Raw genomic sequence first — 26488 nt, 5'->3', positions numbered from 1 at the left:
TGGCATAGGGATGGTGTCTGTCCGGGCTGAGGTGACTGTTGTCCCTTCGGTCCTTACGGGGTCAGTGCGGACCTGCTTGCTCTTGTCAGAGCAGGCACGCCTAGCTATGCTCAACCTCCCCCCATCTCTTTCAAGGGTCATGACGGGGAGAGGTCGTGTACGAAGGTGGGTGGAAGAGGTCGGGTATGACCCCAACCTTGGCGGCTAGCTTGCCCCGCTTGGCTTTCTCTAGGCCTTGGTCATTTGGGTCCATGCTGACTGTTGTGCTGCAGGCCATGTGGCCTGCTAACTAATCAGTGCCTTGAGACACCCTAGGGTTACAACCCTGACAACTAGCAACTTGCAACTATGAGCACCTTGGGAGACAACCATGCATGGCGAGGAAGAAAACAGGGAGTATAGACTTTTACTACTAGCCATGAACATAGTTTCTACAAATTGCATGTAGAAGGGGGCATCATCCAAGGATGGCCTTCATAGAGCTCTGCTAGAACATGAATGACATTATAGCCAATGAAGAGAAGAAAACTCTTTCAATGAACGGAACTACTGTGACATGTTTGCTTCTGAATTCCGATTATCTCAATTCTCAAACAATAGAAAAACAAAAATAATCTAACACCTCAATGCCTTGTCGGAATCACAAGCCAATAGGGGCATACGACCAGGTTTTTGAATGGAATTATAGAAGACTGGATAAATTAATCAAACACTTCTAAATTTACGGAATAATTTGGCACGCGTACCTTCACTACAAGCTTGCAGGCTCCAACAGAAGCGCCATCGCCAGCTGTTAGTTCGTGGATGCTAGGAAGGAAAGGTTTTACAAGAGAAAAGCACCGTGCAGTGGTACTAGTGCAAGGAATTCATGTGGTCTAGATGATATTAACTGGGAAGAGGAGATCAAATATGACCCAGGCTTAAGGAAGGAAATTAATGCTTATCATCCTAATCAGAGAGAGAGAGAGAGAGAGAGTGAGAAGGAAATATTTGGAGAATGGACCATGCCAACCTCGCATGTGCAATTTTCCCTCTACCCTGATTGGGGAAAAAGATAATCCAAGAAGGTTTCAACCGGAATGGTTTGACGAGTTTGGAAGTTGGCTTGAATATAGTGAATCAAAAGATAGAGCATATTGTTTCTGTTGTTTCTTGTTTAGAGAAAAGAAGGATGCAGGATATAAAGCATTTGTTGTCGATGGTTGGAATGGTTATCACAGGAAAGAGCGGCTAAAGTTGCATGTTGGCAATGTTGGTGGATGACATTATATTGCAATGAAGAAGTGTGATGATTTGTTACAAAGAAATCAGCACATATATGTTGTTTTGCATAAGCAAAGTGAAGCATCTAAGAGGGCTTATTTTACTCGGTTGAATGGATCCATTGATACTGCTAGGCTATTATTGAAGCAAGGCTTACCTTTCCATGGCCATGATGAGTCAAAACAGTCTTTGAACAAAGGGAATTTCTTGGAGGTTTATGATTGCTTAGCACAACATGATCCAAATTTAGGGAAGGCAATGGGTATTGCAGGTAATAGTTGTATGGTGGCTCATGACATCTAGACAGACATTGTTGAGTGTTTTGCAAATGAAATTATTCACTCTATTCTTGAAGAACTTGGAGATGATGTGTTTTGATTGCTAGTTGATGAGTCAAGAGATGTTTCTTGCAAAGACCAAATGGCATTGGTCTTAAGGTATGTTGACAAATGTGGAATTGTGAAAGAGAGATTTGTTGGCCTTGTGCATGTGAGTGAAACAACTTCTGCTTGTCTCAAGTCATCTATTGATTCTCTATTTGCAAAATTTAAGTTGAGCTTAAAACAAGTTAGAGGTCAAGGATATGATGGTGCTAGCAATATGCGAGGTGAGTTTCTCTGGGTTGTAATAATTGATTATGCAAGAAAGTAGATCAGCATATTATGTTCATTGTTTTGCTCACCAACTCCAATTAGTCATTGTGGCTGTTGTGAGAAAGCATAAGGGTATTAGTAATTTCCTAACCATGATTCATAGCTTATTAAAAGTGGTGGGTGGATCAGCAAAGAGAAGGGATGTGATTAGAGATATCAACCATGAACAAGTGACAAAGGCCTTAGGTTGTGGACAACTAGAAACTAGGAGAGGGTTAAATCAAGAGTAATGTCTTCAAAGACCTGGAGATACTCATTGGAGTTCACAGTATAAAACTCTAAAAAGTTTTGTTGACATGTTTCCTACAATTGTTAAAGTGTTACAATTTGTGAAAAAAAGATGATAGATGTGGGGGGTATGACCCCGGATACCCACGACAAACCACATGGGATGCGCCCTCTAGGGCGGCCCAACCCACAAGATGAAGCCTTGCAGGGCACGACTCTGGTCGACGCCTTCCACAAGACATCTGGAAGATATCCCAAAGATACTATGAGATCTATTAGGATATGTATGATCCCAAGATTCATGTAATCAGTTATTACTTTCTGGTTATCTCTTAGATCTAACCGACTTGTAACTCTGCTCCCCAAACTATATAAGGCGGGCAGGGACCCCCTCCAAACACATGCAATATCATACGATAGCTAATACAAACCAACATACCATAGGATTAGGGTATTACGTCATACTGACGGCCTAAACCTATCTAACTCGTGTGCCTCTATTGCCTTCTTGTTCTTGATCTCACGCTCCTCTGCTGATCAATCTACCTTCATGGGATACCCCTCGGAGGACTGCCGACGATATTCTATCGATAGTTGGCGTGCTAGGTAGGGGTGTGTGCTTGATCCATGGTGAGCCAGATGGACCTCAAATCAATAGCGCGTTCTCGTTGTCAATCTTGTGGAGATCCATGTCGGTCCATGACGACAATTCATCGCTGGCTACATCGGCCCCCGCGACTGTAGATCTGATCTCGGAACCACCTCCGAGGTTGCCTTCATCAACAACTCACTACCCACTTCCTCGCTACCAGAGGAGGCAGATCAACAACAACGATCAATTGCATCCATCGATCAGATCTATTGGAGGCTGCTTAGGAAACTCCAGGGGTTATGGCCCTACCTTTCGGGTTCACCAACATCGCCGCCACCTTCCAAGATGCCCTAAGGGGCAAATTCATCAACCAAGTTGAAGACGTCCATCCTCTCGCCAACCAGATAGTGCCATACGCCGCCGACCAGTCGTTCTGTCTAAAGCTAAGTCACGCTTTAATATTTTTCTAAATATTCTCCAATCTTCGTTAATCGCCATGATGTTTCTCCGAGCTGTTTTCTCCATGTTTGCTCTCTAAACAATTTTCTGAACCCTCGAACAGTCATGCTGATGTTTGGACGCCTCCAGAGATGGCCCTGTCTCCGGCTCCTCCCTACACGTGCATGAGCGTCTACCCTCTACGTTATGGGTGGTCGGCAGCGGCTCATTAGCGACGCCTGTTCCTCCTACACGTGCACGGGCTCCACGCTCCGTGTTATGGTTAACAGGCTAGCTAGGGCTAGAGACTTAGCTACACACTAACTGTTCGGGTGGTTTATATTAAATACATCTTCACACCAACTAATCGCCGAGCTACTTACGCTATTTCATCACCATTGCTGATTTTTCTCTGGAGTTCATATATTTGTACATCATGTACTACCCGTTCTACATATTTGTATTGTAGGATCATCGTCCAAGGGATCAGATCACCTGGTGCTCGGACTTCTCCACCGATCAACTGGTCAGACCGCTAGGTTCATGGACTTCGTCGCCGACCAGTTGATCGGACTGTTCGCCGGTTGCTTCTACTCAATGCTCACTTCACCGCCGACCAGTTGACCAGACTGTTCGTCGCTTGTGCTTCATCGCCAGCCACGCCGGTTACTCCTCGGTGCTTGGATTCTTCGTGCTCGAGGACTAAGTGGGCACACTTCACCGCACGGACATCGCCAGCTATGCTGGGGACTCCTCGGTGCTCGAACCTCGCCAGCTACATTGGGGACTCCTCGCTCCTCGGTGCTCGGATATCGCCAGCGACGCCGAGGACTCCTCACTCCTCGATGCTCGGTCATCGCCAGTGACACCAGGGACCCCTCGCTCCTTGATGCTTAGACATCGCCAGTGACGCCGGGGACTCCTCGCTCCTCGGTGTTCGGACATCCCTAGCGACACCGAGGACTCCTTGCTCCTCGATGCTCGGTCATCGCCAGCTATGCCGAGAACTCCTCGCTGCTCGGACGTCACCAGCTGCGTCAAGGACTCCTCGGTGGTCGAACGTCGCTAGCTACACCGGGAACTCCTCGCTGCTCGGACATCGCCAGCTATGCTGAAGACTCCTCGGTGCTCAGACCTCGCCAGCGACGCTAGGGACTTCTCGCTCCTCGGTGCTCGGTCATCGCCAGTGACGCCGAGGACTCCTCGCTCCTCGATGCTCGGTCATCGCCAGCGATGCCGGGGACTCCTCGCTCCTCGGTGCTCAGTCATCGCCAGCGACGCCAGGGACTCCTCGCTCCTCGGTGCTCGGACATTGCCAGCGACGCTGGGGACTCCTCACTCCTCGATGCTTGATCATCGCCAGCGACACCGGGGACTCCTCACTCCTTGGTGCTTGGACATCATCAGCAACGCCGGGGACTCCTCGATGCTCGAACATCGCCAGCAACATCGGGGACTCCTCGCTCCTTGGTGCTCGGACATCACCAGCGACGCCGGGGACTCCTTGCTCCTCGGTGCTTGGTCATCGCCAATGATGCTGGGGACTCCTCGCTCCTCGGTGTTCGATCATCGCCAGCGACGCCGAGGACTCCTCGCTCCTTGGTGTTCGGACATCACCAGCGACGCCGAGGACTCCTTGCTCCTCGGTGCTCGAACATCGCCAGCGACGCTAGGTACTCCTCACTCCTCGGTGCTTGGATATCGCTAGTGACACCGGGGACTCCTCAGTGCTCTCTTGGTGGTTGGATCTTGCTACGTCTCGTCGGTGTGGTATCAAGCTGCTCCATGTTGTTTGGATCAGGGTGCTAATCTTGGGCAGCACATCTAGGGTCTTGATACGCACATGTCAGACGACATCAACAAGCTTTCAGACTTCTTTTTCTTTGACCCTGCTACAAGATTCATTCTTCATCTTCCAGCAGGCTCGGAGACTAAGTGGGCACACTTCACCTTGCAGTGAATGTGCTTATTCTCATCTCGTGGCTATGCCCAGGGACTGGCTACCTGCTTGGCTGGTCTTCTACTTTCTAACCCTAGCACCATGTGACTACGTCACCTACTATCAGGCTCGGGGACTAGCTATAGGGGTATGGCCCCTGGTATCCATAAGACAAGATATGGGCCACACCATCAGAGATGGCCCAACCCACGAGATCAAGGCGTGCACGGCGCTGCTTGGCGTGCACCGCAAGCTATTGTATACTACCAAATAGGATACTGTCGATGTTTTACCACCGACAACCCGTCACGGGGTACTTGGGACGGTGATTTGTTTGGAGGGGTATCGGCGTTTGCAGGAACTCGATGGTAAACGCAGGGAGACAACGATTTATACTGGTTCGGCACGCCGGAAAGTCACGGCGCCCTACGTCCAGTCTGGTGTGGATAGTATATTGCGCCCTGCGCTATTTGTTGTGTTGCGAGGTATGTTGTGGTTGTGAGTTCTATCGCTTATGTGTAGGTGCCGATCTAGGGACCCCTACCCTCCTTTATATAGTCCAAGAGAGGCGGGAGTCCTAGTTGGTTACAAAGTAGAGATCCTAGTAGGATTACGTGTAACTAGTTCTAGTAGGATTACATGTAGGGAATCCTAGTTGGACTAGGTCTTCTTCTCTCTTCTCCGTGGGAAACCCCATGGGTCCTGCATCAACAGATACTTTCCTTGTAACCCTGCCCCTCTAGACTATATAAGGAGAGGTAGGGGTCCCCTGGTGGACATGATCGATACATCTCATACTCAATACAATACACCAAAGACATAGGACATAGGGTATTACATCGATCAGACGGCCCGAACCTGTCTAAATCGCTGTCTCTGTGCCTTGTGTCACCATCCGGTTCCTGATCACGCGCACCTCCACTGATCAATTTACCATCGTGGGATACCCCTCGGTGGACTGCCAAGCATCTTTTGTCGACAGTTGGCATGCCAGGTAGGGGCTATGCGTGTTGTTTCCTTGTCGAACAAGATGGCTTTTTCCGCAGGCTCTTCGTCCCTTCCGCAGCCTGGCCAGATCTTCACGGTCGGATCGATCTCCTGGATCATCAATGCTGACAGAGTCAAAGAGCTCCTTGAGCTGGTGCAGATCATTTCTACACAGACCACCCTCGCGCCTGCAACTACAGATCTGATCTTGGAACCACTTCTGAGGTCGCCTTCATCAATGACATGCCCGCTTCCTCGCTACCAGAGAAGGCGGATCAGTAATGACGATCTGATCGAATCCATCGATCGGGTCGGTCTGAAGCTTGCCGATTGCCTCTCCATCACCGAATCGGCCCTGGATACTTTGGTTTAGCACCGACCTCCCTCTAATCTAGATCTATCGGAGGCTGCTCAAAAAACTCTAGGAGTTACGGCTCTGCCCTTCAGGCTCACCAACGTCGCCGTTACTTACCAAGACGCCCTGAGGGGGAAATTCACCGACCAGGTGGAAGATGTCCATCCACTCGCTGACTAGCTCGCCGTTCAGCCTTCATCGGCCGTCAACATGCTACACATAGGCCAGTGCCCCGGAGCGTCCCTCTAGACCACCATGGAGGAAAATCTGAGCTTTGAGTCTCAGGGCTCTACGGAGACCCTCGCCCAAACCTTCAACGAGTAGCTCCTTTTCCCACCCTTCCGGGGTGGCGCAATCTTCAACGTCAGCGTCGACAGCCCTCCTCAGAATGGCAAAACTAAGGAGGAACACATCGCTCATGAGAACCGGAACGTCAACCATGAACAGCGTCGAAGAAACGAGGCAACTATCGCACGGGCTGAGGCTGTTCGAAATAATCGGCTCAACTCACAAGGAAGGCCACTTCCACTCCACCGCGACCTCGACGAAAAATTTCTCCGCATTGATGGCCATGATGTCTTCAAGACTCCAAGCGCCAATCTGGCAGTGGTCGCCAATGAGCTCGCCCGCCTCCCATAGATGCCCAAGCTCACCAAGGTCGCCGCCATGCTTAAAACGACACACTGTTAGGTTAATGACATTCATGAGGATCAGAGACCTTCGTGCTCCACGAGCACAATTCGCCGATCAGCTGTGCCGAGATCCAATCGCCGCCCCAGTCAAAGCCGTTTCATCGACCAGTCACTGCCTCTCTAGGGAGGAGCCAGGGGCCACCACGCCATTGTTATGACGACCGTCCCGATGACCGATGCCACAATGACTGCCGCTTCGACGACCGCAGTTACCATCATGACAGCGGCTGTGATCGAACAGAAGGACCCAAGCCTGGCCAAAATCGTCACCACCGACCAGAACACATTGCTGTCGATGTCAATCAACCTCACGCCAAGCGCAACTATGATGAGCAGTACCAAAAGATCCTTGATGGCCCGTGCCCTCTTCACAAGAATGCCAAACACAAGATGAAGAACTGCCTCGGCTTGGCTAAGGAATTTTAGGACAAAAAGCTAGAAGACGACGCCAACGACAGAGCCAGAGACCGCCGACCACCTAGGGGTAACAACAATGCCTTCTAGAACCACGACAAGGTGGTTGCCACCATCTTCGGGGTCCTCGCCACCACCGAAAGTCGAAGAGAACGGAAGCTCGCTGCACGACGGGCGCTCTCTGTCACTATGGAAGACGACACTGCCAACCCCAGCTTTTGCCCATGGTCCAAGGTACCCATCACCTTCAGCAGGGCTGACCAGTGGGCAGACATCCCCTACACATGGCGTTTCCCCCTTATCCTCGATGCAATCGTCCAGAAGGTGCTTTTTAGAAAAGTGCTCATGGATGGTGGGAGCGCCCTGAATCTCCTCTTCGCCGGAGCCCTAAAGGAGCTAGGCCTTGGGTTATCAGATCTCGCACCCTCTGACTCCTCCTTTTAGGGTGTGGTACCTGGCAGGGCCTCCAAACCGCTGGAGGAGATCACCCTACTAGTACAGTTCGGCACATCAAGCAACTACTATAACAAACCGGATTTTTGGAGAAGCCAAAAATACAAACTTTTTAAAACTTTTCATGCAAATGTGTGAAGCATATAGATACTAGGTCAAACAAAGAACAATTTATAAATAAATTGTTGCACTCATATAGAATTGTTTGTAGGAGAGTGCCTGTGCCCGTGAGTCAGTTTTGGGTTGAGTCTTGTTCGAGTTGGAGAGCACAAGTCCATAGCAAACTCCCGTCACATTCTTTTACGAATGCATCTTGAACACTCTTGGATCCTTCCAAATTTCCTAGAGTTTCTCAATCTTTTTGGAATCCACATGATCTTTATTGAAGTCTCTTTTACTTCCTTGTATCAAATTGGCAAAATCCCAAAAGGAAAAATCCTTAACTTTTATCCCAGCTAGCCCATCTTATCACCATGGCGATGCTCCTAAATCCTAATCCAACCATCTGCACCATCTTGCATGCCACTGTACTTGGTTCTTTAATCATGTGAGTACGCAGCTGTCTTCCTTGTCTACCATGCTCCAAGAACGGAACACAACAGCACGCACTGCCTTGCTTGGCCAGACCCAACCGCAAGCAGCAGGCTGGCATGAGCCTGTGCATGGTGCTATGCTCGTTCCTTGGTTACGAGATGCATGTACGTATAGAAGCAGCAGCTGTACCGGAGCCCAGTTTCCAATCTGACCCAGCCGAGCGCCCAGCCTGCCCAAGCCACCTTCCTCCTCGGCAGGCTTTGGCCTAGCCCAGCACGACTGGCAGAGCGAGGCACGCGCACCAGGCGCCGCCGCTCCGCGTCGCGTGCGTTTCACGCGCAACGCCCGTCCGAGACCCATCGATCAGCCGCAGTGCCCAGCGCTAGCTGCTCCGTGCCTTGGATGAAGGCCATGTGCTCCCCAACCGCACGGACATCGAGGATCACCGTGCACCGTGCGCAGCACCTTCCGAACCCTAGGTCACGCCCATGAGTTTCCCAGGTGCCGCCACCGCTCTCGAAGGCAGAGCGCGCGGGCCTCGATTCCATGCCCCACCTTGACGTCAGCACCCACCTACCCTGCTTCTCCCTCCATGATTGGATGAACGCCACATGGCCACTGGTATGGATGTCGAGGCACCAGCCATCCATCCTCTAGAAGCCCTAGCTGGCACGCTATAAATACCCCTGACGCCGCCTCGCTCTGGAGCTCCTCCCAGCCGCCACCGCCTTTGCTGCACCCTCCTTCACCACGGCCTCGCCCCAAGCCTCACCACGCTGGAGGCGCACCATGGTAGCGCCACATCCCTGCTCCACGTCGCGACCAAGCCACCGGTAGGAGCCCGTCCCTGCCTCGCCGAAGCCCCTGGCCATGGCAACGCCGATCGCGATCCCCTGCTCCTTCCCCGCCTGCGACACGAGCACGTTGATGACCACGCCGTCGACACTGTCATCATCTGCCTCGAGCCTGGCCATCGCCATACCACACCGGCCCACTCTGCCTCCAGCCACCGGCTTTGGAACGCCACGACGTCGTCCTTCATGGCTCACCGAGCTAGTGCTCCACCAGCATGACCTGAGCAGCGACCGAGCCTCCTTTACGCTGCCGCCGAGCCATTCGCGACTACACCACCGGCTGCCTGACCACCAGGAAGTTGTGACCTTGCCGTACCATCCGCGATGAGCCCCTACCCGATCCACGTCCTCATCATCACGCAGTCGTGGCACACACCGCCGTGTCTAGACTACCGGACTATAGTGCCCCGCTACATGGGATGCCGACCGTCTACTTCCCCTGCACTCGGCCACCACCGCATGATCTACCTGCATCGGGCCCTGCCTGCACCACGCGGACGCCCGGCGCCAAACCCGACGGTGAGCACTGGACTCCCAAGCCCCCACCTTTGTTCATGCCTTTGTTGCCTGCCTGTCCTAGCCTTCGACGTCGGCACTGCCTTGAACTGCCGCGACGCGGAGCTGCGGATGCCGCAGCCGTGACTCCATCCACCTCGCCGCCAGCTTCCTCCGAGACCTCAAGCCCCTCGGCATTGCGTCGCTCCATCTGGTACGCGTCCACGTCATCCAGAGCCCGCGTGTCACGGCCTTGCCTCGATGCCACGACCGAGCCACCGTCTGCTCGAGGATCGTCTTCCGCCTTGACGCAGCAGGTGACCCCATCGCGCGCGCCGCCACGGCGACCTCACCACTACGATGTCATTCCTCCATCCGCTCACCCACCAATGACACTTGAAGCATGAACCGCGATGCCTGGCTCAGCACCGCGGCATCTGCATGAGCCGTTTCAGCCTGCTGCATCTCACCGCGGCCATGACCTCGGCAACATTAGTGCTGCTGCTCGGCACGGCACTATGACACCTCACCACAGCCTCGATTCACCTACACCGTTATCCTGTCTCCATCAGCACCACGGTAAGCCTCCCCGACTTGCCTTGCTGTGACCTCACCGAGACCTCACAGCCAAAGCCGCTCGCGCACGAGACGCGTGCCGCGGACGCGACGTCTGTTTAATCCCTTCCCATGGCCAAGCTTCCATCTTCCCGGTGTAGAAGCACCACCCTCCGGTCCAATCTTAACCTCGCATCGGTCACAGTTTGAGACACACAGACGCCGAGCATTTGTTGTCTCCACGCCCCATCACAGCCCAATGAAGCACAGCACATACAGGCCTCAGGCGCCTGCATGCGCGGCCACCATGGCATGACCATGACGTGGCTAAAGCCATCACCTAAACACCCATGCTGCACAAAGCACGTCACCACGGCCATGACCACATGCTAGCCTCGCACGCGCACTTGCAAGTGGTGACGCATGGTCGTACCTCTACACGCCGTCGCGTGAGCCTCGGAACCACACCACCATCGCCGATTCGCGCGCCCATGCGTAGTCCTATGCTGAGCCGCATGTGCGAGCGACCACCATAGCCACCAGAGCTAAACCATCGTCTTCTGACCAAGCCGCGCCACGTTTTGGCCAACCGCGGCCGCGTCCGGCCTACTACAGCAAGCTGTAGCTAGCTCCGGCAGGCCATAACTGGCCGTAGCTGGCCACAAGAAGCCGCAGCCCTTTGGGACAAGTTACAACAACCTCTGGCCATCCTCATATTCGTCGCAAGGCTGAATCCTAGTCGAATGCCATCCCCGACGCCGACAAAAGCCCTTCCTTGCTCATTCTTACACTCGTTCATACACTTATTCTACACGATCTTTATCTATCTATAAATGCCTACATTGTGCCCTTATGCAGGTCTATCTATCTACCTTTCTTGCTATGGATATGTGCTACTCCATCAATCGTCGTCGTGTTGTTGGTTCTCGTGTTTGTTCGTCTGAGGACTGTACCCTCGAGCCGGTCGAGGGATCGTACTTTGTTCGACCATTCCGGTCACGGGTTCATCCCACCATGGCCAGGATGCCGAGCGTAAGTCGCTCCCTCGCATTTTAGTTGTCTCTGAAGTACTACAATTATTAGTGACCCGATTCAGTGTGGACTCCACAATGGTGTGGATATCAGCCACACTCAGTGAGCCCTTTGTGGCCTAACCTAGTGGACAAGTAGGGATACGATGATTGTAGAATGATGGATGCCAACTCATGTAGGTGAGCTCATGGCCGCGAGATGCCTCGCCATGACCATCGGGCTCTACCTCTTTTCGCCTGTGTTTATCCTAGCCATCTCATATGATTGTGCCACCTGGACCATAGCGTTCCTTTGTATCTAAGCGGTGACAACCGCATCGCTGTGAACCAAGGGAATAGCCTTGTGCCGTTTAGTTGCACAGTTGTGGTGCCCTATGAGTTGGTTTGGATCGTGGGACCGTGTCTCTTCTTCCGACCTTCGTCCGTCCCATGATGAGTTGGTCGAAAGAGTGTGGATTCCGTTCTTGTCTCTCTTGTTCTCAATCCCCATCGATCCAGTAAAGATGTGGATTGAGCCTTTTGCTAGATTGGTGTTTATTGCTCTTTTGATTTCATTCATTCGATTCTCGTCGTTGTTATGGCAAGTGGATCAAAGGAATGTGAATCTCGTGTTTCTCTCTTTTGGTTGGTTCTTTCGTGCTTAAGCTCTTGTATGGTTGTACCCATTTGGACCATAGCATTTCTGTGGTTCTTGCGGTGACAACCGCACCGCTAAGAACCCTAGAGATGTCTTAGTGCAGTTAGTGCACCTAGGTCCTAGTACCCTACAAGTGGATTGGGCACTCGTGACCTTTTGTGTGTTGCTCCTTTCCGATGCCTCATCCTTTGCCATGGCGTGTGTATTGGAAGAAGTAGACCATTGCCCTGCTTTTCTCTCTTGTTCCACCCTTTCTTGGTTCTCGTCAATTACAATGGCGTACGGATTAAGAGAGACTAGAACTGTTTAGCCGCTCCTTTCGATTCACATCAATCTATATGACACCGGATCGAAAGACCGCGAGCCATGGTGTTTGCTTAGGATGAGCTGAGGTCTTGGCCATTTATCTCAAAGCCATACAGGTCGACCAAGATTGACCCGGGGAAGTACTAGCTAGGCCTTGATTTAAGCTTGTGCTTAGCAAATAACCACTCTTGTTTCTTGGCCCAGGGATCGGACATCCACCGATAGGGCTAAGTCATTCCTTTTGGTATTCCTTCGGTGTTGTTGATCTTCCTGCGTCTTGCCGCCTTTTAGAGTATTGATTGTTCTCTTGCCTGGTGTGTGTCGCTCTGTGGAGTAGTTGCATCAATCGGACCGGAACCCATGGGAGAAAGAGAACATGACTGACAATAGGACTGTGGAGTGGAGTTGATCTGGGAGGAGGAGACCTTACTGATCAACTACACCGACTAACGAAGATTTGTACCACTACTACCTCGACATCGCAGGTGTCATGGCAGCACCCTCTTTTAGAGAATCCTATTAGACATTGCATAATATCTAGAACTGCTAGCGCTTTATATTTAATCATTTGCTAGTATATTGATGCATGCTACTACCTGAGCCATTATCACCCTAATGCAACCCACTCTACCATGACACCCTGCTTTGCGCATTCGCTCACTTATACATGCTGACTTGCCTGCTTGCTTGCATATTACACCACTATACTTATTATTAACTCCACTTCGCATTATATCGGGGATGTGATGCTGGTGGTGAACCCCTGGGAATGGTTTGGCTTGGGAAGCCAGACTCGGTGGTGTATGAGCGTGCTGCGTGTGTGCCTTGGGTGCGTGGAGAGTGAGGGTTGCGTCGACCGAGCTAGAATAACGATGATCTTGGGGCGAGTCTTGCCATGTGGTGCTACTTGGGCACTTGGATATGGAATACCTATGGCAGGGTAAATGGTAATTGGAGGTGGCCTTGGGTGTGAACCTGTGATGGGAGGAGCCCAGGGTGGAGGTGCTATGGTGGCACGTAAAATGGAAACCCTGATGAAGACATTCTAGCTTGGTCAATCCCTAAGGACTTACTAGTACTTAGACTCACCGGGAATCCTTACATCCCACTCGCCCTATATGGTGCGGGACGGTCGGACTACTTGGTAGAGCGATGCCACTACTGCTAGGTGAACATGTGCAAGGAGGTACGGGGCACATGGTTTTTCCCCACACCCTTCCGAGACTTCAGGAGGCCTTGTGGACCCGGCTCTTGACATCCGGAGAGCCCCGGCTCTGTCTACGACTCACAGTATCAGCCATCTCAAACTAGACTTGGGATGTTCCAGGGCTGAGAGGTAGGGTGGCATCATTCTAGGCTAGCAAGTGACCAGAATTCTGCCTAGGAGATTCTAGACTCCGAGGATGGATAATCTTGTGGGTATGTAAAACCTCTGCAGAGTGTATGGTTGATCGATCGATACATATGCCGACTTGTCGGCTATGGACCTTTCCTGGGTTTCGCTTAAACTAGATAGGAGATGAGTCCCTCTTTCCTCCCTCTAGGGTTTGGGGTATTACCTGGTCATGAGCCTTGGGGCTGTGGGCCGTTGAGACAAGTGCCGAGAGGGAGTCGGCCTGTCGACCTGAGTGTGTAAGATGAGATGTGGTGAAGGTGGAGATGGATGGGCTAGTGGATGGATATGGATGGATGTGGGTGAGGGTGGATGGGAATGTGTCAAAACTAGATATCTTTAATATATTATAGTTTATTTACTTCTCATGCGCTAAGGATGCAAACCACAGCTAAATATTAGGATCGCCAGATCCCTGGTTTTACTTTTATCTTTTCCACTAAAGCTCATCGGTGCTGACCATGGCCTGCACACATTTGGCGGTGTGCAGATTTCCTGCTTCTCAGAGGCGTTAACTTTAGAAGGATTAGGAGGTCTCGTGCCTATGCTCAAGTTTGGTTCGAAGATGGAATCTACGTAGCACTACGCCAACTCTGATGACGCCCGTGAAGGAGGAGCCTTCACTCGATAGACTTCCGCTAGATTAACTCTGTAATAGGTGTGTTCCTCAGTGATGTAATACCTTTTATCTTATAATCTTATGATGTATGACTGTGATATCAACTGATATAAGATAATATGATGGAATCGACTATTGGTTTCATCATATTATAATTCATTCTGTGGATTTTCCCTTCGCGGAAAATTGAGGATGTTTCAACTACCACATCGAACACATCAACTTCTACATCACCGACTTCAACACCACCTACCACGCCATACTTGGTCGGCTAGCTCTGGTCAAGTTCATGGTTGTACCGCACTACGCTTATCTAGTGCTAAAGATGCCTTCTCCTGCAAGAGTTCTGGCCCTATGGGCCAACCTCTCCATCGCTTACGCCTGCGAGACAGAGAGTCTCACTCTCGCTGAAGCCACCGACCTCTCCATCCAGATAGCCAGTGTGGTCACCAAAGCCAAGACATTGCCCACCGATGACATGGAGATCCTAGAGCTAGAGCCTCCCTGTGCTTCCGCCAAGTCCAAGGAAATAAAGGAGGTCGGCCTCAGCCTCAATGACCCTTCCAAGACCGTGAAGATTGGGGCTCACCTTGACCCCAAATAGGAAGGTGCGCTCATCTCCTTCCTACTTGCCAACACCGATGTGTTTGCTTGGAAACCTACAGACATGCTGGGGGTACCACGGGAGAAGATCGAGCACTCCTTAAATGTCTCGCTGACTGCCAAACCGATCAAGCAGAAACTCCGCCAATTCGCGCCAGACAAGAAGGAGGCTATTAGGGTAGAAATAAAATAGCTCTTAGCTGCTGGATTTATAAAAGAAGTGTATCATCTTGAGTGGTTAGCAAACCCTATTCTTATTCGAAAAAAGAATAAGGAATGGAGAATGTGCGTTGATTACACTGATCTTAACAAACACTTCCCTAAAGATCCCTTCGGTTTGCCTCAGATAGACGAGGTTGTAGACTCCACCGCCGGCTACGAACTGCCATCCTTCCTTAACTGTTACTCTGGCTATCACCAGATCACCCTCAAGGAAGAAGACCAGATCAAGACATCATTGATCATGCCCTTTGGTGCATACTGCTATACCACCATGTCCTTCGGACTTAAGAATGCCGGGGCAACCTATCAAAGGGCCATTCAGATGTGTCTCGATCAATAGATCGGCCGCAACATCGAGGCTTACATCGACGATGTGGTCATCAAGTCTAGGACCGTCGACAATCTTATTGCCGACGTTGAAGAAACGTTTGCCAACCTAAAAAAGTACCAATGGAAGTTGAACCCTTCAAAGTGCATCTTTGGAGTTCCATCCGGTATACTACTGGGCTACATTGTTAGTGCTCGTGGCATCGAACCCAACCCTAACAAGGTCTCCGCCATCACCAACATGAAACGGCCAACATGCGTCAAAGATATATAGAAACTTATAGGCTGCATGGCTGCTTTAAGCTGCTTCATATCGCGCCTCGGTGAAAAAGGGCTACCGTTCTTCAAACTCCTCAAGGCCTCTGAGTGCTTTTACTGATCGAAAGAGGCAGATACAACTTTCAAGCAGCTCAAGGTGTTCCTAACAAAGCCTCCGATCATGACGGTGCCACGGCCAGACAAAACTCTCCTGATCTACATCGCCGCCACTTCCTGCATCATCAGCACAGCCCTCGTGGTCGAACGCGAGGAGGCCAGGCACGCCTATAAGGTGCAACATCTGGTATACTTCATCAGCGAGGTCCTAAATGAGCCCAAAACTCATTATCCTCAGGTCCAAAAGCTGCTATATGCCATCTTGATTACATCGCGTAAGCTCCGCCACTACTTTGAGTATTACAAGATCATCATGGTCTCTGAGTTCCCCCTGGGGGACATCCTGCGTAACAAAGAGGCCAACGACCGTATCATCAAGTGGGCTATCTAGCTCGACACTTACTCCATTGAATTTAGAAGTAGGCCTACGATCAAGTCTTAGGCGCTCATTGATTTCGTCGCTGAGTGGACCAAAATTCAAGAGCTCATCACCGCCACTTGCCCCGAGCACTGGGTGATGTACTTCGACGATGGCCTTAACATCAACGGTGCTGGTGCGGGCATTCTGTTCATTACACCCACAAAGGATAACCCCTGATACGTTCTCTGGATACACTTTTCGGCCTCCAACAACGCCTCCGAATATGAAGCATGTCTCCACAGACTACGTATAGCCATTGAGCTTGGCGTCAAATGCCTCATGGTATACGGGGACTCCACGCTGGTCATCAACTAGCTTAACAAAGACTGGTCTTGCTCCAGCGAGAAGATGGATGCATAATTCGCCAAAGTCAGGAAGCTTGAAGGAAAATTCTATGGCATCGAATACCACCACGTGGTCCGCGACCAAAATCAGCTCGCTGACCATTTATCCAAGTTGGGCTCTTCTCGCACCGCGAGTCCACCGGGGGTCTTCGTTCAAGATCTCCTGGTGTCCATTAAGGAAGATAAGGAAGTATAGGAAGTTCCCCCCGCTGAGCCACTGGTACTATCGGTACCTTTGCTGGTCACTGATTGGAGGGAACAAATCATCAAGTACCTCACCAGCGCCGAAGTACCCACCAACAAGACTGAAACCAAATGCCTAATTCGACGAAGCAAGCATTACGTGCTGGTAGACAGCAACTTGATGAGGAAAAGTGCCAAGGAAGGGATACTGTAGAAATGCATCACCCAAGAAGAGGGAGTGAAGCTACTTCTCGAAATTCACTCTGCTTCATGTGGCAATCACGCGGCCTCGAGAACACTGGTCGGCAAGGCTTTCTGAGCTGGTTTTTACTAGCCCACGACCATCTCTAATGCAGAAAACCTCGTTCGATGTTGTGAATGGTGCCAATTTTTCACCAAGCAAATACACGTGCCGGCACAAGAGCTGTAGACCATTCCAGCTTCCTAGCCCTTTGCATGCTAGGGACTAGACATGATTGGCCCTTTTAAGCCAGCGCCAGGTGGCTTCCAGTACATATACGTCGCTATTGATACGTTCTCCAAGTGGATTGAGTACAAACCACTCGTCTCGGCTACTACAAAGAAAGCAGTCGAGCTCTTCGAAGATATCATCCACCGATTCGGTCTCCGGAACAGCATCATCACTAACCTCATAACTTCATTTACTGGCCATCACTTTTGGGACTTCTGTGAAGACCATTGCATCTCCGTCAAATATGTCTCCGTTGCTCATCCTAGAGCCAACGGCCAGGTCGAATGGGTAAACGGCATGATCCTTGATGCCCTCAAAAAGAGACTATATGAGAAAGGAGAAAAGCGCCCGGGCAGATGGCTCAAGGAGCTGCCAGCAGTAGTCTAGGGATTGCATACTCAAGCTAGTCATAGCACCAGTGTGTCTCCATACTTTTTGGTCTATGGTTCAGAAGCCATACTACCAGCAGACATTGCCTTCCGAGCACCTAGGGTAGAAAACTTTGATGAAGAGCAGGTCACAGTTGTTCGGACAAAGGACGTTGATAGGGCCGAGGAGGAACACCTAATCACCTGCATTCGCACAGTCAAGTATCTAGAAGGCTTGTGGAGGTACTACAACCACAACGTCAAAGGTCATTCATTTGCTATCGGTGACCTCGTTCTCCGCCGAAAACAAAAAACTAAAGGGATGCACAAGCTTTCCTCCCCTTGGGAAGGGCCTTACGTCGTCAAAGAGGTCACCCAACCAGGGTCTTATCGCCTATGTGACTTAGATGGAATCGATGGTCCTAACTCATGGCACATCGAGCACCTTATACGTTTCTATCCTTGAAATGCTCCAGATATGTACTCTCCACTTTATGTTGAATAAAGTTTTGGTCTCCATAAATTGTCTCCACCTTTTCTCCATTATGGTTTAACCCCCATTTACGGTCGCTGAGCACTATGCTACTCCATAATGAACTCCAATACGAAATAGACATAACTGCGCCGACCATGATTCTCCAACTCTCCAATGTTAGCGCCGAACGGTTTCCTCCAATATCGCCGAATGATTTCTCCAAATCGCCGACACATTTTCGCCAAAAATCACCAACTAAGTCTTCTCCAAATCACCGAACACTTTGCTCCAACTCTCCAAGATATTTTGCCGATCAGTAAGCAACATACTTTCTTTTCTGTTCTCTTCAGAGAAGACCCAGTCTCTGGTATCTCCCTACACGTGCCACGGGCTCTGCGCTCTGCGTTATGGGTGGTCGGCTGTGGTTCCTTGGTCATGCCTATTCATCCTACATGTCCATGGGCTCTGCGCTCAACATTATGGACTATGGGCTAGCCAAGGCCGAGAGTTCAGTACAGAGATAATTGCTCGGTCGCCGCTTATACTATCTATATCTCCAAGTTATTTCGATAATCGCCGAGCAGCACATGTTTCGCTCTATTCTCTATGGAGAAAACCCAGTCTCCGATCTCTCCCTACACGTGCTACGGGTTCTATGCTCTATGTTACGGGTGGTTGGCTGTGGTTCCTTGGTCACGCCTATTCCTCCTACACGTGCATGGGCTCCGCCCTCAATGTTATGGACTATGGGCTAGCTGAGGCCATGGGGGTCAGTATCGAACTAACTGCTTGGACTCTACTTATACTCTGCATAAATGCATCATGGTCAACACTACGAGGATTTTTTCCACCGAAAATACAAGCAAACTGCATATACATGAACCTCGCAACATTCCTCACATACATAAATGTTTTTTGCGCTTTCGCGCATTCTAACTACACTGTTAGGATATTACAGATGGCGATCTCTGAGCAGATCACTGAGCTCCGCCATCACTGTCAGTCTCATGGAATAGGTCTATATCGTCGGCCAGTTTCTTCGTAGAGTCTTCTACCTAATCCTCCAGCTGCTGGGTCTCCACATCGCTCAGTCCTTCGGTGAACCCACCCCCAATCGCCTGAAGGTCGATAGCCGGGTAATGGGACCGAACCACCACAAGGACGTGAGTAGCGATGGATAGTACGGCATCACGGTTGAAGCTTTTGAAGTTCTCCCACACTGTCTTACACCTCTGGATGATGGTGTCCGAATGTTGCTACCAGCCGTCGAGCTGAATACCTGTTTCCAGGTCGACATAGTCAAGCACTGGTTTAATTGCGGCGACTACAGCGTTGAAGTTATCCCTTTGGGTCCTAGCCTCCTGCACCAGCGCATCAAACTATGCCTTGGCTTTATGATGGTAGCCTACAAGCGTTATAATGTTCCATCATACAAGGAAACTACTTCAACAGTAATTCTGACCAGGAGGTATTCACCTTCCAGTTCCTCGGCTAGTTTGTCTGCTTGCTCAGACTCCTTCGCCTTCTCCTAATGAAGTTGTTCGACGGCTTGGCGTAGTTGGCCAAGCTTTGCATCTTGCTCTACAAGCGCAACAGTTACCACTAAAAACATGTCTGTTTGTCAATACCAAGTGCATTCGCCAATATAATCTACCTGCTTTCTGCTCGGATACACTTCTGAGCTCCTTGGATTTCTGTTCCAACTGCTCGGAGACGCTCCTCAGTTGTCTAGAGACAGCAGCCAGCTGCTCGAACTAGCTCTGCATCTGTGTGGACTAGCTCCGCAGCTGCTCGGACGTAGCCGCCAACTGCTCGGACAGGACCCCCTTCTGGTATTCTAGGTCCCGCGCATTGGACTCTACAAGGTCACGTTCGCGCCAGGCCCTCTAGATGTTTCTCTCCGAGACATTCACCGCATCTTTGAGTTTTTCATTCTCCTCAGCGAGGGGCTCCATCCTCTTTATCAGCTGGCGGCACTGCTCGACAGTCCATGTTATCTCCTTCAAATGCATAATGACAATGTCGAAATGCGGTTACAAAAGTCAAAGAGGAGCATTTTAGACGCAGTACTAACCTTGATTTGCTTCATCACCCCAGTAAGGGCGGTTTCCAGTCTCTTGAACTCCCTGGTGGTGTCCTCCTCTTCGACAATTACTATGTCATCACCGCGCTTTTGGAGGATTCTAATAGCTTGGGGTCGAGGCTCCTCATGCTCGATCTCCTCCACCTCATCCTCCTCTGCTGCTACCGGAGGCACCACCTGGAGACTCGGTGGCTGGATAGCGGGTCTGACCATTCCCTCCGACGCCTTGGGGAGCGCCGTCTACTCCTTCAGCACCGCAAGATTCTCCACCCCAGATTCCAACACGATGCTGGTAACTATAGCTTCTACTCCAGAGGGCCCGAAGGCGCCTACCGTTGTCGAGGGTGCTGCCGCTAACTCGTTCGTTGTCGACGACGACTGTTTGCCGCCGTCAAGTCTGCCAACGGGGGCGATTGGCTCCCCCGCGTGCTGATGAGTACCCGGGGACTCTAGGATGGGATCCACTGGCATTCCTTCCGTCTCGGAGCCAGCCTTCGGCTGCTCGTCAGTTTGGATGGGTGGGATTGGATCCGTCATACGGCTTGCTCTGCATCAAGTCAGCTCGTCAGTCACCACAAAAGTTAAAAAACTCCAGCAAAGAAAATCTAATACAAGAATACTTACGGTTTGGTCTGTCAGCTCAATTTCATGAACCGGCGGTGCCTGCCCGAGCCCCCAGGTGCAGTCGTGGGGTCAACTCCCGTGCTCTGCGGGGGAGGTCTCGGCTCCTCCATAGTAGACCTCTTTTCTGTCTGCTGCTCTGGGGCCCTCTCCGCCTGTTGCTCCGGGTTTGCCTCCGCCTATTGCTCGGGGACTTTCGTTGCTTGCCCCATAGGGACTCCTGTCGTCTACTGTATGGGGACTCCCATCATCTGTTGTACGGGAACTTCCCTTATTCACTGCTTGGGGACTTCCCTCATCTACAGATCAGGGACTTCTTTGCCTCCCCTTGATTGACTCCTCATGAGAGTGCTGCGCGGAGGCTCCTTCATGCTCGGTGGAGGATCTGTTGGAACTTCATCGTCATCTGACCAGTCAAACATAGCGGTCCTCTGCGTTCGACTGGTCTAATCATCGCCAAGCGAGATGCCGCCCAGTTTGATGGAAGCAGAACCCGCTATCTTCCTCCTATTCTGGGTTGGCTCATCTGCCATTACCCTCTTCCCTAGGCTTTCTCCGACACCGAGGGAGAACTCTCTGTCCGACCAACATCCATGCCTCTGGAGTTCGACGAGATACCGATGTCACTTCCTTCATGTTAAGTTGGTGGTCGTGCATCCACAGCGGGTGGCCAATTGCCCTTTGGCACACTTGAAAAGTACACCGCCCTATCATGTGAATGGATCTTTGTATAGGTAAATCAGTCTGCTGCTCGGTAATGAAGAAGGATAAAATGCATCAGGAATACATAACTGAGATATTTACCTAAGGAGGCAGATTTTTGCAGTTGAAGGGCCTCGTATACCCTGACATGTTGACAGAGGAAAACGGAGCAAATAGTTTTGCAGCCCGCTCTTCACAAACATTCCTCGACAGCATCTCCGGCCTCTCTCGGGTACCGTCGGTTTCCCCTTGAACTTGAAGGCTGGATGCGCTCTCTCCTTACAAGGCTGCACGTGGCGTACTATAAAGCTTGCCACTACCAATCCACCGTTGGTTCTCACGCCCTTTATCAAGGCCAGAAGCTCCTTCACTTGCTCCATGTCAGCGCTGTTCGGCGTTTCCAACTAGCTCCTCTAGTTCTCCGGGATGTGGTCGGCGTTGCAGCGAACGACTGGGTGGCTCTGTTTCATGTAGAACCACCTAGCGTTCCACCCCTTCAAAGATGTGTTCAACAGTACAGTAAGGTACTCGCCCGCCATCCCATCGCGCAGCTGAAGGTGCACCCCGCCGACTACTTTGGAACCACCGTCGCCTCTCTTTTTTAGCCAGAACAGGTAACGGAAGAGATTGAAATGGGGGAGGATTCTAAGATATGACTCACATAAATGGATGAAGATTGAAATGTGCAGAATGGTATTGGGATGGAGGTTGCACAGACCAAACCACCCAAAACTCCAACAGATCCCTCAGGAATGGGTGAACAGGAAATCCAACCCACGCTAGAAATAATCCTCGAATACCACCACTTCATCGGTATGCGGGGTTGGGAAGGGCTCACCGAGGGCTAGCCGCCATCCGGTGGTAGCACGGTCAGGAAGAATGCCATCCTCCACCAATCTGTTAAGCTCTGCCTCTCCCGTTCGTGATGGCACCCACTCTTCGTCCCGCCGGGTGCCGACGCTCGCCTTCTTAGGGCTTGTATTCTTCGATTTGGTAGCTCCTTTCTTCGACGCCCGACAAATGTGGAAGCGAATCTAGAAATGCGAGGATTGAGGATGAGGATGGGGAGGCAGAGTGGCAAAGGTATGAATGTAGGATGCAGCGGCGCAGTTATAAAGCACTTTCCCCACCCTCTCGCATTCGAGGGTTTTTGGGAAACCGTGCCCGTAGTTTGCGCCCTTCCGAATTCTCCGACGCGGATTAATGGGCCACAGCCTAGGCTTTCGCGTAACTACAGCCCATGTTGCTCATTTATCGCCGCCGTTGGTTATTACTCGCTGAATAATCGCCGACTTCTCCGCCATTTATTGAGGCTCAGTAACGATTACTGTACAACCATTACTCTAGTTTTTTCTCTATGGTGGAGTTTTTCAGATATCTCTGTTCATGACTAAGGGACTGGTTGCCTACTCGGTTGGTCTTTTTAATATTTTTCTATTTCTAACCCTGGCACCACGTGACTGCGTCACCTACTGTCAGGCTCGGGGACTAAGTGGGCACACTTCACCTTGCGGTGAATGTGCTCTCTCTCATTTCAGGGCTGCGCTCGAGGACTAGCTGCCTGCTTGGCTGGTCTTTTGCTATTTTTCTACCTTGGACCCTGGCACCATATGACTACGTCATCTACTATTAGGCTCGGGGACTAAGTGGGCACACTTTACCTCGCGGTGAATGTGCTTGCTTTATTCTAGAAGACTCCGCACCTCTCGATGCTGAGGAAGACTATCTCCCTTCCTCGTGGTCGGACTCTAAGTGGGCACACTTCATCCACTACGAAGAAATTTTCGATTATGAACTTGAGCTCCTTACACCCTTATGGCAAGTCGTGCTTGGGTTATGCTGCTCGGCTATGATTTGTGCTGCTCAGAAATAGTACACGCTGCTTGGCAACCGCTCACAACTGCTCGGCAACTCATCACGGTGGTCGAACCATGAGTTTGACTGCTCGGCTTTGTTCGCACCTGCTCGGACAAGCTCAAGACGGTGTCGCACAACGGGTACAAGGCACTCGGGGACTAGCTGTGGGGGGTATGACCCCGGATACCCACGGCAGACCACATGGGCTGCGCCCTCTGGGGCGGCCTAGCCCACAAGACAAAGCCTTGCGGGGCACGACTCTGGTCGACGCCTTCCGCAAGACATCTGGAAGATATCCCAAGGATACTATGAGATCTGTTAGGATATGTATGATCCTAAGATTCCTGTAATCAGTTATTACTTTTCGGTTATCCTCTCAGATCTACTGACTTGTAACTCTGCTCCCTGGACTATATAAGGCAGGCAGGGACCCCCTCCAAACACACGCAATATCATACGATAGCTAATAAAAACCAACTGACCACAGGAGTAGGGTATTACATCATACTGACGGCCTGAACCTGTCTAACTCGTGTGTCTCTATTGCCTTCTTGTTCTTGATCTCACGCTCCTCTACCGATCAATCTACCTTCGTGGGATACCCCTCGGAGGACTGCCGATGATATTCTGTTGACAATAGAGATTGGAAAAATAGAGACCAAGCATCAAATCTTCTAGTGTACTTTCAATCTTTTGACTTTGTATTTTTCTTGCATCTCTTGCTGGACACATTAACCATCACAAACACTTTGTCATTAGCATTGCAACGCAAGGATCAAGACATTGTGAATGCTATGAAGTGCTTGAAATCACCTAGATTGAATTTGAGTAACCTTAGAAGAGATGGGTGGAGCAAATTATTGGATGAGGTGAATGAGTTTTGTGAGATTCATGATATTATAAGGTTAGAGATGGAAGATGCATATATTGATCCCAAAAAGTCTAGTAAGAAATCTAGAATTACAAACAAGCATCATTATGAAGTGGATTGTTTCAATGATGTTATAGATTGGCTAGTTCAAGAGCTTGATAGTCGCTTTAATGAGACAAGCTCTCAATTGCTTATTTGCTCAGCCGCTTTCAATCCAAGAGATTCATTTAATGATTTTAATGTGGACAATTTATTGAACCTAGCAAAATTATATCCTAATGATTTTAGCTCTGGAGATTTGAGGGATCTTAGGCACTATCTGTGCCTCTATATTGCTGATGTGAGAGAAGACAATCGATTCTCTAACATAAATACTATTAGCGAGCTTGCACAAAAAATGGTGGAGACAAAGAAAGATCAATGTTATCCAATGGTTTATAAACTCTTGAAGCTTGTACTAGTATTGTCAGTTGCTACTACAACAGTGGAGAGATGTTTTTCGGGTATGAAATTTATGAAAACATCTCTTAGTAACTGCATGGGCGATGCACACTTGAGTAATAGACTTATTTGCTACTTGGAGAAGGAAGAATTAATGAAAGTTACAAATGATGCCATGGTTTACCGCTTCATGAATATGGAAGGAAAAGGATGTAGATTTGATCTATAAGAGGTATGCATCTATTTTTTATTTTTCAGTGAATCATTCTATAGATTCATTTGATCTATAAGAGGTATGCATCTATTTTTCATTTTCCAGTGAACCATTCTATAGATTCTTTGGTTAAAACTGAATGGTTTATTCTCTTTTTTATTTAGGTCAACGAGGATCTTGTAGTTGAGGATATTACACTTTTGCCAATGCCGACAATCTTTTGTTTGTAATTGTGGCATTCTCTAGCTATATTTTGGTAAATGGTAAGCACTATTACCACTACCTCATTGTTGATGTACATTGTTATTATCTTATTAATGCTAAAATATTGTTTGCAGTGCTATTAAGGTATACTTTTATATGAACATTATATTTATCTAAGTAATTTCTATGAAGTAAGCCCGTAAAACCGCAACCCCCTGCATATTTCTCTAGCTCCGTGACTGGCCATGAGGCGCGTGCGGATGCCACGATGCCGTAGGCTGAGCAGAAAGCTGAAAGGGCGCCGTAGGCGATCAATCTGTAGCGTAGATCGATCTACTGCAAGGAGCAGCTTCTAGACTTTTGGCCTGTTGACTGTTGCAGCGCTACGCTGCTGGTCGCGTTAGACTTCTAGCTTGTTGGTGACTTTTGGCAGCTTCTAAACTTTTGGTGGGCTTCTTTTCTGAGTAGTGAGCTGGGCTGCCGGGGTCGGGTTTCAATTTTACTGGGGTCTTGGGCTCTTGGCTGACTAGAAAACGGAGGGTACAGGTACTTCTCGGAAGTCACCGGGGTCGGCCGACCCGACGACATACTGTAGATCCGCCCCTGGGCCAGGCCCTGCGATAGTGTCGTGTTGGGTGCTGGTGACATATTCCACTCGTAAATGACCTGCAGGGCCTGAAACCTATGTTTTTCTTCTTTTTTTCTCCCTCTAATTAGAGACCTAGAGCTAATATTTGGTGCAAGCCTATGTAAAACTTACCATGATTTATATGGATTATGTTCTACATAGTACAAACTAAGCAAAATTTTAAGTTTTTGCGAACTTCCAATCCATTTGTGATGATAAATTGATAATTATGTGTTGTTTTCTCTCAAATTTTTTATTTTTTATATGTTAGCTTCTTATTGAGGACGGACGTTGCCAAATGTCGCAGATCGTTTTTTTACTCCGCCTGCAACTTATCCTGACCCGTTGCCATGCCTATGGTAGGTTAGCATGGAGGTGGGTGGTATTTCACAATGTAGGGAGACAACTGGTGGGCGGGAAGGGGGGCACGACAACGAGGTCACCGATGAAACCGATTTAGCACAGTAGGGGGCAGTTGCCCTGTAAGTTTGGGCTTGTTTGACTTATAAGCCATGGCTGAAAGTACTGTTGGCTGGTTTGGTGTGAGAGAAAAATACTGTTCGTTGGCTGATAAGCCAAATACGACCAAGCGAACAGGCTGAGTTGCTGCAGGGCCGTGTGGCAAGTAAAAGCTGCAGG

General features: G+C 50.0%; 1 pseudogene; it reads left to right on the top strand.

Moving 5' to 3' along the window:
- The first annotated feature begins 494 nt into the window (after positions 1-494).
- Positions 495-25032, top strand: LOC136525948 (uncharacterized; annotated as a pseudogene).
- Positions 25033-26488: the final 1456 nt, after the last annotated feature.

This window comes from Miscanthus floridulus, chromosome 19, assembly GCF_019320115.1.
Source record: "Miscanthus floridulus cultivar M001 chromosome 19, ASM1932011v1, whole genome shotgun sequence".
Classification (NCBI taxonomy): Eukaryota; Viridiplantae; Streptophyta; class Magnoliopsida; order Poales; family Poaceae; genus Miscanthus; species Miscanthus floridulus.
The sequence above is the reverse complement of the archived record's forward strand: the minus strand, read 5'-3'. Positions and strand labels throughout refer to the sequence as shown.